The 17,105-nt window shown below is 36.9% G+C and overlaps 1 protein-coding gene and 1 long non-coding RNA gene across 2 annotated transcripts in view; both read right to left on the bottom strand.

Annotated features, from left to right (window-relative positions):
* The window catches only part of LOC146482818 (uncharacterized), a 410,856-nt gene that overhangs the window by 76,973 nt on the left and 316,778 nt on the right, over window positions 1-17,105 (bottom strand). The gene's annotated exons all lie outside the window — the stretch shown is intronic.
* Window positions 575-17,105, bottom strand: part of LOC146482825 (uncharacterized) — a 21,625-nt gene continuing 5,094 nt past the window's right edge. Inside the window, exons 2-3 of the long non-coding RNA XR_014864031.1 lie at window positions 10,037-10,108; window positions 575-615 (exon numbers count right to left, since the gene is read on the bottom strand). This is a non-coding gene — a long non-coding RNA (uncharacterized LOC146482825). The remainder of the gene's footprint in view (window positions 616-10,036; window positions 10,109-17,105) is intronic.

Raw genomic sequence — 17,105 nt, 5'->3', positions numbered from 1 at the left:
AACGAATAGTGACAAACTAACTTCCTTTAAAGTTTGGAGAAAATACCATCGTTTAAAATAAGTTTACTTTAGCTCAGCGCATAAAAACTGTTTTTAGTGTTCGATTTGTTTCTTTTGAGGAGCGATTGTTGCAAAATAAATATCTATAAAAAGACAACATTACTTCACCGTGAGTTTAATTTGACTTTATTTGGGAGAAACTAAACTTGTTTTAATCGAACTGCATTTTTCCTATAGCCCATGGGCTGGTCCTGGAAATGAAATTTCCGAAAAAAACAAAAAAGGGAAATTAGACTGTATTTTCAATAATTTAACGTTAACATACTTCAAAAGTGGAGGTTTCACTTCACGTTTCTATTTTTTTTTTTTTTTTTTTGTTTTTGTTGTTGTTATTTATAGTTGGAAACGGAAACCCTTTCTATGTCAGAAGCAAGGCTGTTTCTGTTAACTAACATACATGACTGTAAAATATAAAGAATAAGTAAATATAGTAAATAAAGTAAAATAATGGATGTTAAGATGACAGACAAAATTACAACTTACAAATATGCCAACGACGTCAGATTTGTAAATATCCCCTCAGGCAGTTTTTGAATTTTATTCGATGACAAACCCCTATGAAATAAAAGTAAATAAATAGAATTACGCCAATTTAAATCCAGCGCCTTAACTCTAAAATTGCAAACAAAAATCCATAAGCATAGTCAAGTCAATTCAAAAGTGCAATATACAATTATTCGCTTAGGCTTATATTGTGTGAGTAAGAATCTTCAAGATCAAAGTTTTTACTTTTTCTTTTATCGAGATATCTGTCTCAAGCTCAAGATTGAGCCATGTACGTTGACGGCCAAACTCCAACCTTACAAAGCAGCTGTAAGGCTATACACGTAAATAGGTACGTCATTTCCCATCAAATTCCTTGCCTTTTTGTCCAACATGGTTTTCTTTTTAACAAATAGATTTAATTTTGCCGCGCGTCTGTACTCTGATAACGCACAGATGACGTTAAAACGTGGTGAACAAAGAAAACGCTACGAGCCGCAGGCGAATAGCGTGACTGATCTTCCTACCACCTTTTGACGTTCTTTCTGCATTATCAGAGTACAGACCCACGGGAAAATGGAATCCATTTGTTTTATACAATAACCAAGACTTTTGACCACATTTAGTGAGCGAGCATAGCTTTGACTGTGTCGATTCAAAAACTTTCAAGCAAACTTTAAGACCATTTTATATACACACACGCGGTTGTAATCCTATTAATTAGAGTATAATTCAAAAGAGTTTCACTAACAATGTTTTCAAAGGTAACCTTTTCGGCCTAAAAATAAAAGAGCATGTCAGCCGCTTCACGGTGATTTGTGATCGAGTTATACTCGCCATTACCGTATTTCTATCGGCGACAAATTTGGGCAAATATTTCCTTCCTTTTCACGTCACAGCAAAGTCGTATTTTTTAAAACCTGGTTGAGGTCAATCTCAATGGTCATCGGATAGTTTTTCTTTCTTGCAAAAATTTGCTTATATTTCCCTATGTTTGCAAAACTAGTTTGCAAATCTTTGTTGACCAGTCACTCTTTCCGGACCCTTAGACTCTGATTACGTGCGCCTGTCAAACATCTCGATGACGTTAATCGTGCGTCTATACCCTAATCACAAACTCCGCTACACACATAATAACGCGAGTTTTGCACTTTTCATTGTATAATGAGTGAAAGCTTTTGTTGCCAATGGAAGGTGCGCCGATAGTGCGTGCGTGAGTTTGTATTTCGGGGAGAAGGGCTGTTGAACTACAATAGCCGAGTGGCCAGAACTTATAAGCCTCTTTCCCAACGTATTCTTTCAGATCGATACAGTTATGGCAAGTTCGCTTCCTACGAGTGCATAAGCAAATGAATTCCCTATATTTCGTTGACGAGTACGCGTACCAAGTAGGATTTATGTGAAAAAAATTTGTGGTGTTTTAAAGGAATAAAAAAAGGTCAGACGAAATGTCAAGACGTTTATCGGTCAAAATGTACCAACATCGTCACAAATTCATTTGTACGTAGAAAAATGAATTCGCTTCATTAACAGGAATATAAAGCATACCAACGGTGAAACACGGGCATCTGTAAAAGGAGGACCGAGTGGGTGCGGATGGCGTATTACATAATGGGGATGGAAAATGAGGACGAAAACGAATAGTGACAAACTAAATTCCTTTTAGGTTTTGAAAATATCGTGGTTTAAGATACATTCACTCAAGCACAGAGCTTGAAAACCGTTTTAAGTGTCCGAATTGTTCTCTTTTGAAGAGCGATTTTTGCGATATAGATGTCTATATCTCTTAAACTTATTAGAAGTGCGAGTGATTTAACCGACGTAATTCAACAGTACCTCTCAAACTCATTAATAATTCATGCAGTCAAAAGCCAATAAATGACCTCCATTTCGGTCAGGTGGATGAATCTTGATACCCCAATGAAACACCAGATGAAACACCACCAGGTTTTCATCTGAGATGAAACATGTTTTTCATCTGAGATCAAACATTTGCATTTTAATGAGATTAATTTCTTATTGTTTCATTTGAGAAGACATGTCAAAAACTCGGGCTTCGTGCTTTATCACGGGTTCCAAATACCTCGAAACAGATGAAAGCACTCGGCCTGCGGCCTCGTGCTTTCATCTGTTTCTCAGTATTTGGAAACCGTGATAAAGCACTCGCCCTCGTTTTTGACATATTACTTGATCGAGCTGAAAAGAGACTGAAACACATCAAGTAATGTTTGGAAAAGTCCTGATCGCAAAGTTATGAATACAACCTTTTGCTTCCTTTGTCTCCTTCTTCCGTTTCATCTGACATAGAGGATTTGTCATTAATTTCAATACGCAGTTAGGCCTATAGCAATCCAATAAACTAAGCATATTTAAAAGCCCAAAAATAGCATTCGAGTTACAGATATGCTATTTCAAAATTGTTTTCGATTTCTTTCAAAAGGGGAGAGTCAGCTTTCTGCACATTTTAACGACTAGCAAGTGGTGGACGGAGTAGCAGTGCTCTTACCAGCTGCAGAAAAGTTTGGGAAAAAAGTCTATTTTATTTCAAGCCCAGTGATTGGCCAGTAGCACAAGTATCCTAGCAATGATTAAATCGTCACCAATCCAGTAGATTTTATGGGGATAACATCAAGTGTTTAACCGCTGCGACTTTGCTTTGAAGAAAACGTTTGGTTACCAAGACAATGGAAAAACTTTTGTTAAAGACTGAAGGACCTGTTTGTTTAATTTACGAAATGAAGGAGTGGAAACGAACGAAAAAGACAACATTACCTTACTGTGAGTTTAACTTCACTTTATTTAGGAGAAACTAAACGTAATTTAATCGAACTGCATTTTTCCTATAGCCCATTGGCTGGTCTTCGAAACAGCCTTGAAAATTTTAGCTAAACTTTTTAAAATTATGAAGCGGCATCGCTGGGACGACTATTCCCCTAAAAATAAATGCTCAGAAAGCTCTATATAGCCGTGGAGCTTAATAATTGAATAATCTGAAATAAAACATTTTTTGCAACACTTTTTGTTTATGTTGGAGCGCGGACACCTCAAAACGCAAATTTAACAATGTTTCTCAAAGTGAATTACGAGCCGCTTTGGATAATCAAGGACATCCAAACATACTGCGATTTATCAATGACATAAAAGAAAACAAGGAAACAAAGTATGAGGATATTGATTCCTTAAAAACTCGATCACAAAGTCAATGGGCAATTGAAATTTTTTCGATGACTGTCACCCGGTTGGACGCCACAAGAAAAATCTTGAAAATTTCGCAACATCTTCACAAACTTTAGGGCAATCATTTTCTGAGGAACATTAGCATTGAGGGCAAAAAATCCAATAAATCTGGTACCCTATTAACTTATTTGAACGGTGGAAATATACTAAAAACTCGAGTTCTGGACACCAAGAGAGTTCTACAGTTTTCGCTCAAAGTTTTGACTGGCTATGCCACACAACTTAGGTTGTTTAAGTTCTTATTCTTTCCTGTAATTTATAGTTCAATTTGATACTTTACAGTTAATAAGACAATAAACGAGTAATTAGTAGATTGCGACACAACGCACGCAGGCAGATTCTCGAGACAAAACACTAGTAATTCTAAAGTGCCATGTAAATACCTATGTACTTTGGAAACAAAGTTTCGCAATGATTATATTATTTTCTTCAAAAGCCAATCAGCGCAAATGTAAACGGCAGTGGAACGCAACTAAAGAATCTTAGTCAACTTTGTGTGTTGGGAATGAATTTGTATGGAAAACGATTAAATGTAGTACAAAAATAGGATTGGTGTGAGATGCAAGTTTTACGCAGATCACGATGTCAATTCATTGTTAAAAGAATAACCAAGAACAAAAACCAGAAAAAAAGTTAATCACACTTACAAACTCAACAACTTTGATTGCTGAGAAAATATATCTCCTGGTAGCTGCTGGATATTGTTGCTGTCGAGGTACCTACAGATAAAACAACAATCATTTTGATTTAATCATCGATAAGAGCTAAGACTAAGTAGAAAGCTGAGATAATTTATTTAAAGTAATAGGCTGTTTAATTTAATTACAGAAGGGGACAGGGCTGAATGGAAGGTGGGCGGGGCTAATTTTGAAAGAAAAATGTTGACATTGGGTTTTCTGTCCTTAGCTTTCTTGTTTTCGTTTTGTTTACGCGGACAATAGCTCTCCTTTGCTTTTTTTAACGAGTGTTTGTTTGTAACAATGCACACTTTCAGGTATTAAAAAAAAAAAAATCAAAACAGGCCATTTTCAAAAGCTTTTCCTTTAAGGCTGTCGAGAAGAAATTAATATGACGCCCTATTGCAAGTTACTACTAACGCATAATAAGTCAGGTCTGAAAACAAATTTAAAATCGAGTAAAAGCATTACCAAATTCTAAGGTTTCGCCGTTTATGGTATTATGGATTATGAATGAAAAACGTATTTCGATCTGCACTGCTATAGGCCGGGTCGAAACCTTTTAATTTTTATTGTTATACCGGTTTAATTCCCCCCCCCCCCCCCCACAACCTGGATAAAAACCCCTCCGTTTATAAGCCCATCTAAAATCCCTTACGAAGTTGTGTAAGCTCAGGGTTCGATAAGCGTCAGTTAGAGCGCTAAAGGATCATTAATTAAGTCCCAACAGGTGCTTTGATATTTAGTGGTATCCCCTCATTACAAGGGGTCTGTTATTGTGAAAGCTATCGAATGTACCCATAACTTCTTCAATAGATGTTTCAACTTCGTAAGATTGTTTTTGCTCTTCTTGTAATTTAATTATATTCGAATTGCTTGAGCCCATCCAAAACGCATTCTTTTGGTCTCACGAGGCGCAATTTTTTTTTTTAGCAGATGGCGTTCATTCGAATGGTATAGGGCAATAAAATTGTATCGTAGTTTTTGAAATGCTTGCGTTTATTTGATAATATTAAGTTGCTTATTGTGAAAACTAGTCACCAGTTTCATTATTCATTTTCATGGCTTTCGTTGCTGTGTTGCGTCGGCAGCTGTTTTTTTTTTTGTTTGGTTGTTACGCATGCAGTATCTCGGCCATGATAGTAGGATGTTTTTATTTACGTGTACAACCCAGTACTGGTAGCGTGCCCAATTGCACTTGGCTATTGTCCTTGTTGTGTTTTGTGCTTTAATCCGGAATTTGGCTTTGACTTTTCAACAAAATCTTATTTTTTGCCTCTGGACCTCTGTGTCCTTAAATCATGTCCACATTGGCATTTCAGTTCAATCCTCTCGTTTCCAGCACCTGGGACACCCATGAACTCCCTTCTGTTGATTTACGCATTCTTATTTAATTTTTTTAAACTTCATGACCAGCTTTGTCCTCTCGCAGAGCGCGCATCCGAGAGCGCCTCACGGTCGATCAAACAAGCATGCTGGATCGATACCATCGACCTCGGCTGTAACTGCTGTCCATCCTGAGACTGCCACACAGACTAGTGCAAACATCGATGTGGAGGCTATCCCAACCGACGTCGCCAGCGCGGTGCAGGCCACCTCGACACATCAACTCTGCACATAGGCAAGCCAACAGCCAGTAAGAGTGCAAGTACCACAATGGTTCCCGTGTCCGTTTAAGAGGAGATGTCCGTGGAGTACATGGGTTTCGGCCTCCTAGTTTCAGTAACCCCAAGTCCTGACCGCTACTCCATATCAATCAATACTTCTACTCCCATTTCGGGCGCAGAGCTTACTCTCGAGCCTTGTAAGCCTCCGAAAAAGATGACTAATATTAACCCAACGGATGTCTGCATTTAATACCTTCGTTGCAATTTACGTAGTTGTGTTTCCTAGCGAGGCACCTCAACTTATGATATCTTGGGAAATCGTAAGAGATATTGCTGCTAAATTCGGCGATTGGGTATTTTTGCGATGAGCAACTTCGCCTTCTACTGCAAACTGCTCCTAATAAGTATCCTTGTGATGAAGTTCATTGGGAACTGTGGCTAAAAGTGACATTTCGTGGCCAACCATCTCCCTCTACAGGTAACAAACCACAAGTAATTGACCTCGGTCCTACATGTCGTCATTTCCGAAAGGAACATGTTGGACTTTTAACTAAGCGGACCAAACGGTCTCAGAGCATCCAGCGTGCTACATGTACTCGATGATTTTCAATTTACCGCTAACACCAAAGAGAAGTGTCTGTCAGATCTAACTAGCTTTTGAAGTATGGGTCAATTTCTTGACGTCCCCAGCATCGCCGAGGAAAAAAAACCGTTGGTCCCGATACCTCGCTACAGTTTGTAGGTATCATGCTTGACTCTGTTTTTCAAGGGGCTAGGCTCTCAGAAGATAACCTTCAAAAATGTTGCGACAGCTCAAAAATTGATTTATCCAAATAGAGAACGGTTCCACGAATGACATGTCGTGGTTGTATAGTGTTTCTTTAAAACAGTGAACAGAACTTTCGTGCAGTTTCATTTTGGTATCATTCTCAGTATGTACAGTCAAAAGACATCAACGAGTAATGTTTTTTTTTTTTTTAACTCTTTTACTTGTAGACTACTACAAAACATAAACTGCAATGTTTAGGAGGACAATCGAACGACGGTTCTTGGAAATTTCGTTTCCTTGTTAAAAGATTTAAAGATAGGAGTAGAATACTTGAAAGCTTTGTACTAACGGTAGTTTTAAATTTGCAAGCATGTTTCGGCATACCCATGTCATTTTCCGTTGGATACATCTTATTCCAAAATATATACAAGAACTAAACTAAGAAGTTCCGATCACATCGATTAGCCATGAAGCAAACCGTCTACAATAAAATAAAGACAATACTGATAACAAAAAGAGACCTTAAAAATTATGGAATGCATTTTTTTTTGTTGAAATGTTCTTTACTCAGGACTTCACCAAACTTTCTAGTGACTACCATGTGGTGGAGAGAAATGTACGTTTATTAAAAGCTTCTTTTCGTAACTCATCCAATTAAAAACAAGCAGTGAAAGTGACCGGTTACAAACCAGCGCAGAAAACTTTAACCGCCGATGGTCGGAGCTTCGATTGTTAGATTTCTGTAGACAAGATCATCGGAATCTACGGTATTGATCATCAATCAATTAAGCTATTAAAAAAAAAAAAAATTTTCGTAAACAATTTTTTTTCTGAAACTTTAAAATCGCTAACTATTCAGACCATTATCGTTGCCTTTCAAATGTCATCAATACTTGTGGCTTATATAGTTATACCTAGTTTTGTTTCCTACGAGTGCATAAGCAAATCACTTCCCCGAATTTCGTGAACGAGCTGGCGAAATAAGTAGGATTTATATGAAAAAGTTGTAGTCTTCTAAAGGAATAATTAAAAAAAAGTCAGACGAAACGTCAAAACGTTTATCTGTCAAAATGTACCATTATCATTACGAATTCATTTGTATGTAAAGAATTGCATTCGCTTCATTGACAAGAAAATTAATGATACCTACGGCGGAACACAGGCATCTGTAAAAGGAGGACCGGATGGGTGCAGATGGCATTACAGAATGGGGATGAAAAATGAGGATGGAAACGTATAGTGACAAACTAACTTCCTTCAAAGTTTGCAAAAAATACCATCGTTTAAAATAAGTTTACTTCAGTTCAGCGCATAAAAACTGTTTTTAGTGTTCGATTTGTTTCTTTTGAGGAGCGATTGTTGCAATATAAATAACTATAAAAAGACAACATTACTTCACCGTGAGTTTAATTTGACTTTATGTGGGAGAAACTAAACTTGTTTTAATCGAACTGCATTTTTCCTATAGCCCATGAGCTGGTCCTGGAAATGAAATTTCAGAAAAAAAAAAAAAAAAAAAAAAGGGAAATTAGACTGTATTTTCAACAATCTAACGTTAACATACTTCAAAAGTGGAGGTTTCCTTTCACGTTTCTATTTGTTTTTTTTTTTTTTTTTGTTTATAGCTGGCAAGGGAAATCCTTTTTTTGCCACAAGCAAGGCTGTTTCTGTTGACTAACATACATGACTGTAAAATATGAAGAATAAGTAAATATAGTCAATAAAGTAAAATAAATAACGTTAAGATGAGAGACAAAATTACAACTTACAAATATGCCAACGACGTCAGATTTGCAAATATCCCCTCAGGCAGTTTTTGGATTTTATTCGATGAAAGAATCCTATAAAATAAAAATAGATAAATACAATTACGCCGATTTAAATCTAGCGCCTCAAACATAAAATTACAAACAATGATCCATAAGCATATTTAAGTCAATCTCAAAGTACAATATACAATCATTCGCTGAGGCTTATGTTGTGTGAGTAAGAATATTCAACATCAAAGTTTTTACATTTTCTTTTTATTTGTCGAGATATCTGTCTCAAGCTCAAGATTGAGCCAGATGCCTTGGCGGGCAAACTCCAACCTTACAAAGCAGTTGTAAGGCTATGCACGTAAATAGGTACGTTACTAATTTCGCATCAAATTCCTTGACTCTTCGCCCGACATGGTTTTCTTTTGAGTGATATCTTTTGTTGCCATGGGAATGTGCGCAAAACCTGTGCGTGTGTGTTTTTTGTTTCGGGGAGAATGGCTGTTGGAACTACAATAGCTGAGTTGTCAGAACTTATGGGCTTCTTTCCTAACCTTTTCTTGCAGATTGATATAGTTATGCCTAGTTTTGTTTCCTACGAGTGCATAAGCAAATCACTTCCCCGAATTTCGTGGACGAGCTAGCGAAATAAGTAGGATTTATATGAAAAAGTTGTAGTCTTCTACAGGAATAATGAAAAAAAAAGTTAGACGAAATGTCAAAACGTTTATCTGTCAAAATGTACCATCATCATTACGAATTCATTTGTATGTAAAGAATTGCATTCGCTTCATTGACAAGAAAATTAATGATACCTACGGCGAAACACAGGCATCTGTAAAAGGAGGAACGGATAGGTGAGGATGGCTTATTACAGAATGGGGATGGAAAATGAGGATGGAAACGAATAGTGACAAACTAACTTCCTTCAAAGTTTGGAATAAATACCATCGTTTAAAATAAGTTTACTTTAGCTAAGCGCATAAAAACTGTTTTTAGTGTTCGATTTGTTTCTTTTGAGGAGCGATTGTTGCAAAATAAATATCTATAAAAAGACAACATTACTTCACCGTGAGTTTAATTTGACTTTATTTGGGTGAAACTAAACTTGTTTTAATCGAACTGCATTTTTCCTATAGCCCATGGGCTGGTCCTGGAAATGAAATTTCCGAAAAAAAACAAAAAAGGGAAATTAGACTGTATTTTCAATAATTTAACGTTAACATACTTCAAAAGTGGAGGTTTCACTTCACGTTTCTATTTTTTTTTTTTTTTTTTTGTTTTTGTTGTTGTTATTTATAGTTGGAAACGGAAACCCTTTCTATGTCAGAAGCAAGGCTGTTTCTGTTAACTAACATACATGACTGTAAAATATAAAGAATAAGTAAATATAGCAAATAAAGTAAAATAATTGATGTTAAGATGACAGACAAAATTACAACTTACAAATATGCCAACGACGTCAGACTTGCAAATATCCCCTCAGGCAGTTTTTGAATTTTATTCGATGACAAACCCCTATGAAATAAAAGTAAATAAATAGAATTACGCCAATTTAAATCCAGCGCCTTAACTCTAAAATTGCAAACAAAAATCCATAAGCATAGTCAAGTCAATTCAAAAGTTCAATATACAATTATTCGCTTAGGCTTATATTGTGTGAGTAAGAATCTTCAAGATCAAAGTTTTTACTTTTTCTTTTATCGAGATATCTGTCTCAAGCTCAAGATTGAGCCATGTACGTTGACGGCCAAACTCCAACCTTACAAAGCAGCTGTAAGGCTATACACGTAAATAGGTACGTCATTTCCCATCAAATTCCTTGCCTTTTTGTCCAACATGGTTTTCTTTTTAACAAATAGATTTAATTTTGCCGCGCGTCTGTACTCTGATAACGCACAGATGACGTTAAAACGTGGTGAGCAAAGAAAACGCTACGAGCCGCAGGCGAATAGCGTGACTGATGTTCTTACCACCTTTTGACGTTCTTTCTGCATTATCAGAGTACAGACCCACGGGAAAATGGAATCCATTTGTTTTATACAATAACCAAGACTTTTGACCACATTTAGTGAGCGAGCATAGCTTTGACTGTGTCGATTCAAAAACTTTCAAGCAAACTTTAAGACCATTTTATATACACACACGCGGTTGTAATCCTATTAATTGGAGTATAATTCAAAAGAGTTTCACTAACAATGTTTTCAAAGGTAACCTTTTTGGCCTAAAAATAAAAGAGCATGTCAGCCGCTTCACGGTGATTTGTGATCGAGTTATACTCGCCATTACCGGATTTCTATCGGCGACAAATTTGGGCAAATATTTCCTTCCTTTTCACGTCACAGCAAAGTCGTATTTTTTAAAACCTGGTTGAGGTCAATCTCAATGGTCATCGGATAGTTTTTCTTTCTTGCAAAAATTTGCTTATATTTCCCTATGTTTGCAAAACTAGTTTGCAAATCTTTGTTGACCAGTCACTCTTTCTGGACCCTTAGACTCTTATTACGTGCGCCTGTCAAACCACTCGATGACGTCAATCGTGCGTCTATACTCTAATCACAAACTCCGCTACACACATAATAACGCGAGTTTTGCACTGTTCATTGTATAATGAGTGAAAGCTTTTGTTGCCAATGGAAGGTGCGCCGATAGTGCGTGCGTGAGTTTGTATTTCGTGGAGAAGGGCTGTTGAACTACAATAGCCGAGTGGCCAGAACTTATAAGCCTCTTTCCCAACGTATTCTTTCAGATCGATACAGTTATGGCAAGTACGCTTCCTACGAGTGCATAAGCAAATGAATTCCCTATATTTCGTTGACGAGTACGCGTACCAAGTAGGATTTATGTGAAAAAAATTTGTGGTGTTTTAAAGGAATAAAAAAAGGTCAGACGAAATGTCAAGACGTTTATCGGTCAAAATGTACCAACATCGTCACAAATTCATTTGTACGTAGAAAAATGAATTCGCTTCATTAACAGGAATATAAAGCATACCAACGGTGAAACACGGGCATCTGTAAAAGGAGGACCGAGTGGGTGCGGATGGCGTATTACATAATGGGGATGGAAAATGAGGACGAAAACGAATAGTGACAAACTAAATTCCTTTTAGGTTTTGAAAATATCGTGGTTTAAGATACATTCACTCAAGCACAGTGCTTGAAAACCGTTTTAAGAGTGAATGTCAGTAAAAATCGAGGAAAATGAAAAAGATGTGGCCACGGTCAAAAAATCGATTTCGCTAATACTTTGTCAGTTTGAAGGCCTAGGTAAGTAACTGAAGGATATAAGGTTAGTTTTTTGAAATATTCCATATAACGGCAGAAAACCGCCAAAAACGGTCACCCTACCGGAAGCTCGGATTTCACCACGCGAGAACTCGAAATTTTACATTTTTCAGTTTCTCGCTACACAGCCATTTACATAGCTGTGAGTCTTTCTTTAATATAATTTAATACATTGATTCTTCCTCAATCGAAACATAGTAATTATTTTCATCTCTGCTCGTTTGTGAGTGAACTGAGCTCGAATGAAGTAGACACACTTTTCTCTATCACGTAAAAGTCTAAAATAATCCAAAATCAGCATGAAAAAAAGCTGACCGGTAGTTCTTCAAATCCTCTGATACTTTGACAAAAGACAGTTCAGTCATTGATTTTTAGGTGTAAGCTTTTAAATCTTTAGGATCTAGCAGAACTTTTGCACGAACGCCGATCAAAGTTTGACAAAATTACAATTCAGCGCCATTGAAATCTACAACGCTACGTAACAACGCAAAATTGAATAAATTAACTCCTCGGCCAAAGTTTGTATAAAAAAGGCTTTAAACTATTTTCAACGCTTAAAACGTTTTAAAAATATATTGATGTTAAATATATTGTCTACACGGGTACAACAAACCAACAAACACCAAAATTACCACTAGACAAAATCAAATCTCACTCGCTCACCAATCTGTACTGTCACGCACGAGCGACTTGGCTACAATAACAAACAGATATTTACATCCCTTGATTTAAAATAAGTCATATTTTAATATCTTACTAAACAGTGTGCCAGATTTCCCGGTGAACTTGCTGAAGAAATAGAAAATAATTTGATAGCTATACAACCTGGAACAATTAAAATTAATTCTATTAAGGATGAGAAGCTTTATCATCCTTCGATAGCCAATCAAAAGTAACCGTTCCCACGAAAAGCAAATATTGCATCGTTCTATAAATAACCAAATCTACTTATCCATATCTCTGAAACATTACATCTAAAGCCAGAGTTTTTTTGTTGGGCAAGTTCACGGACATACAGAACAACGACGTCTTGTTCGTTTTTTATCATTGTCGGTGGGATTTGTGGCGCAGACGAATGCACTAGCTCCTCAGCTTCCGTCACGCCACTCACGTAGTGTAACAAGCGTACAAAACAACACAACCAAGTCCTTGAAATTTTCAGAGCTGAAACAGAAGTAGAATTGATTTTGGCAAGAATGAGTGTTTTCAAAAGACGACGGATCGGGAAATGACTATCTGTCCAGCTTATCGTGAAGGTTTAAAAGTATTGTTTACTTTCCCGGAACTTGTTTCAGGCCACTCTGAGGCAGCTGTGGAAAGGAATTTATTTATTCCAGTCCATGAAGTTTGCCATCCCTTTTTTTTCTGTTGATATCTTTCTGAAGGAATTTTTTTGGGGGGAAGCTGAAATGAACTATTTTAATCAAAGACCGGAATGTTGGCTTACATAACACATGAGAGTCATGAAATAATTAACAATTATTCCACAAGTGCGCGTTGGATATGAGATGATAGATAGCCAATTAGGCGCGAAGCGCCGAGTTAGCTATAATCATCTCATATTCAACAAGCGCAAGAAATATTGCTAGATCTTACTGATTTCACTGTGCAAGAATAACCAGCAGACAATTTAATGGTCGCCATTTCTCGTATAATAGCTCATATACTAAGGCCGCTAAGCCAATCAAATCGCTCGAATTGCATTATACAATGATTCAGTTTTTAATAAGGGTTGTTATTAAAAAGTGGATCATTGTGTAATGTAATTCCAGGGTTTTGATTAGCTTAATGAGTTTAGCTTAGCTTAAATACCATAAGGGTCCCCAATAGTGTTCCGCAATCCCGCCATCCCGGACAAAATTTTCACTCAGTCCAGTAATCCCGACCGCTGTTTTAGTCCAATCCCGATCCCGGTCAGGTCATAATATTTTTTAAGCCCATTAACTCGACAAAATAAGGCATTTTCAGTTGGATGTAAATTCCCACTGCAAATCTGAGCTCTGATTTTTGCACTGGTCTTAGGTCACCGAGAAATTAGCTGTCAGATTATTTGTCCTATTTTTTGACGGCATCGTTCATTTAAGGCGTTCTCAAAGTTTCCCCCGAATCACGTCAGTCAATAAGTCAGTTAGGAATTTCGTATTAGGGCTTGTTCTTTTTCCTTGTTTTTTTTTTTTTTTTCTTTTTTCTCTCAATTGAATGGGCTGCCTTTCTTATCACATTAATGTTTGGAAGCTTTTCCAAGTCATGGACAATGGCCACCAAACTCTGAAGGTCATTGCTACTCACGTGCCTTTCGAATTAGTCCCTTATGTCGTTCAGTACGCTAGCTCTGTGGCATTTGTATAGGCTTATCGGCTCAAGTGAACTGCAGGGTCTCAGGAAGTACTGAAGAAATTTTATCTGTAAAGACATAGGACCTGTAGATTTCTTTTCTCGTCCAGGATGGTGAAAACTAGATTTTCATTGTTCATTTTCGACACCAAACTTGCCGCATTTCCCGCGTCCTGCTTCGTAAAATCGTCAAATCCCGCGTCCCGACCCTAATTTTTATCCCGAATATCGCCGCTCTTTTACACTAAAATCCCGACCTTAGAAAAAGCCGAATCCCGGACCCCAAAAAACCTATTGGAGACCCTCTACCATGCCCGAGAAGTAGCGACCATGAATTGTTTTCTGGTTGCTCTTGAAAAGGAAATCAGCAAGGCCTACCAATATTACTTGATTGTTTTTGATAAAACAATTATTCCACACGCACTTGTTGGATATGAGATGATTATGGCCAACGAGGCGCTACGCGTCTCGTTGGCTATCTATCATCTCATATCCAACGCGCGCTCGTGGAATAATAATTACTGTTAATTATGATAATTGATTGGAAAACAGAATGAAGAAATAAGTGATTAAATCTCTTCGTTGTTCAAATAAATGATTTTTTTTATATATGGCCGTATATTCTCGTGTCACCGGAATGAAGAGAATACAAAACTCATTGGATACAGTTCCTTCCTCGTAGTACATCTTATAACTGGTTATTTACCTGAGACAACTGGGACGTGCTGTTTTGAACGTTCTAATAACTTCATGGATTGGCATAAATATATTCCTTTTCCAATGGGGCTACTTTCCATAGTTCCTTCAGAGCGACCCTAAACAACTCCCGGAATGGTGCAGAAACTACTTTTATGCTGAACCTGGCACGATGAATAGGACAGACAACCATCTCCAATAAATTCATTGGCTTTTTAAAAAACAAATTCTTGCCAAAATCAAGTCTACTTTTGTTTCAACTCCGGAAACTTTCGTGCTTTCGTCTCCGCCGCAAATCCCCACGCAAATCCCACCGATAATAGTTAAAAACGAACAAGACATCGTTGTTCTATATGTCTGTGAACTTGCCCAACAATAAACTCTGGCTTTAGATGTAATGTTTCAGAGATATGGATATGTAGATTTGGTTATTTAGAGAACGATGCAATTTTCGTGGGAACGGTTACTTCCGATTGGCTATAGAAGGATGATAAAGTTTCTCATCCTTAATTATAGAATTAAATTTAATTGTTCCAGGTTGTATTGATATCAAGTTATTTTCTATTTCTTCAGCAAGTTCACCGGGAAATCTGGCACACTGTTTAGTAAGATATTTTAAAATATGACTTATTTTAAATCAAGGGATGTAAATATCTGTTTGTTATTGTAGCCAAGTCGCTCGTGCGTGACAGTACAGATTGAGGAGCGAGTGAGATTTAATTTTGTCTAGTGGTAATTTTGGTGTTTGTTGGTTTGTTGTACCCGTGTAGACAATATATTTAACATCAATATATTTTTAAAACGTTTTAAGCGTTGAAAATAGTTTAAAGCCTTTTTTATACAAACTTTGGCCGAGGAGTTAATTTATTCAATTTTGCGTTGTTACGTAGCGTTGTAGATTTCAATGGCGCTGAATTGTAATTTTGTCAAACTTTGATCGGCGTTCGTGCAAAAGTTCTGCTAGATCCTAAAGATTTTAAAGCTTACACCTAAAAATCAATGACTGAACTGTCTTTTGTCAAAGTATCAGAGGATTTGAAGAACTACCGGTCAGCTTTTTTTCATGCTGATTTTGGATTATTTTAGACTTTTACGTGATAGAGAAAAGTGTGTCTACTTCATTCGAGCTCAGTTCGCTCACAAACGAGCAGAGATGAAAATAATTACTATGTTTCGATTGAAGAAGAGTCAATGTATTAAGTTATATTAGAGAAAGATTCACAGCTATGTAAATGGCTGTGTAGCGAGAAACTAAAAAATGTAAAATTTCGAGTTCTTGCGTGGTGAAATCCGAGCTTCCGGCAGGGTGACCGTTTTTGGCGGTTTTCTGCCGTTATATGGAATATTTCAAAAAACTAACCTTATATCCTTCAGTTACTTACCTAGGCCTTCAAACTGACAAAGTATGAGCGAAATCGATTTTTTGACCGTGGCCACGATTTCTTTGATTTTTACTGACATTAACTCTTAAGAGCAATTCTCCAGGAAAGTGAAGCAAAGTTGGAAATGAAAATTTTTAACCCCCCTTCATTTTTTGTGTGGAGGTAGGTAACCTGGAGGAATGAACAAAAACAGCCATATTTGGATCGGCAGGTGCGTCGTTGCCATGGAAACCGCACTTGATCACGTCGGCCTGAGGTCTATGTTTTGACCGAAAAATTCACTCTCAAATAGTAAAAATAAACGAGTCTAATTCTCGAGTACATGTGAACCAATTCAAATGAAATTCATACAGATGGTAGAACCACTCTCCCAGTTTACAAAATTTGCTGTTAGAGTATTTTGGGTTCTATAATCAAGAAGACCTTGGTCGTATTACTATGTTGCCTGTCAGCCATTTTGACAAGAAGGAAAAACAAGCACAACCATATTCGTTATTTCTCCGAAAGTACTCTTTCCACATAAACCAAATTAGCAGCAGGGCTTACATAGATATTGAAGTTTATAAATATTATAAAATCTATTTGGGGAAAATTATATTCTGGCCATGGGTGTTGAAGACATCCGAGGCAAGTTGCAAAAAATTGCAAAATTGGAAATGTTGAGGTCTCCAGTATTTGGTTCAAACAGGCTTTAGATAGAGAATATCAGCTTCAGAGGTTTTTTCATTCATCTTATCTGTTATCTACATTTGATTGATTGGGTTTTGGCCAATGAATTTGATGAAATATAAATTAAAACAAAGCCTACCTTGCAAC

This window comes from Pavona decussata, unplaced genomic scaffold, assembly GCF_977016875.1.
Source record: "Pavona decussata unplaced genomic scaffold, jaPavDecu1.1 SCAFFOLD_42, whole genome shotgun sequence".
In the NCBI taxonomy this organism is placed as follows: Eukaryota; Metazoa; Cnidaria; class Anthozoa; order Scleractinia; family Agariciidae; genus Pavona; species Pavona decussata.
The sequence above is the reverse complement of the archived record's forward strand: the minus strand, read 5'-3'. Positions and strand labels throughout refer to the sequence as shown.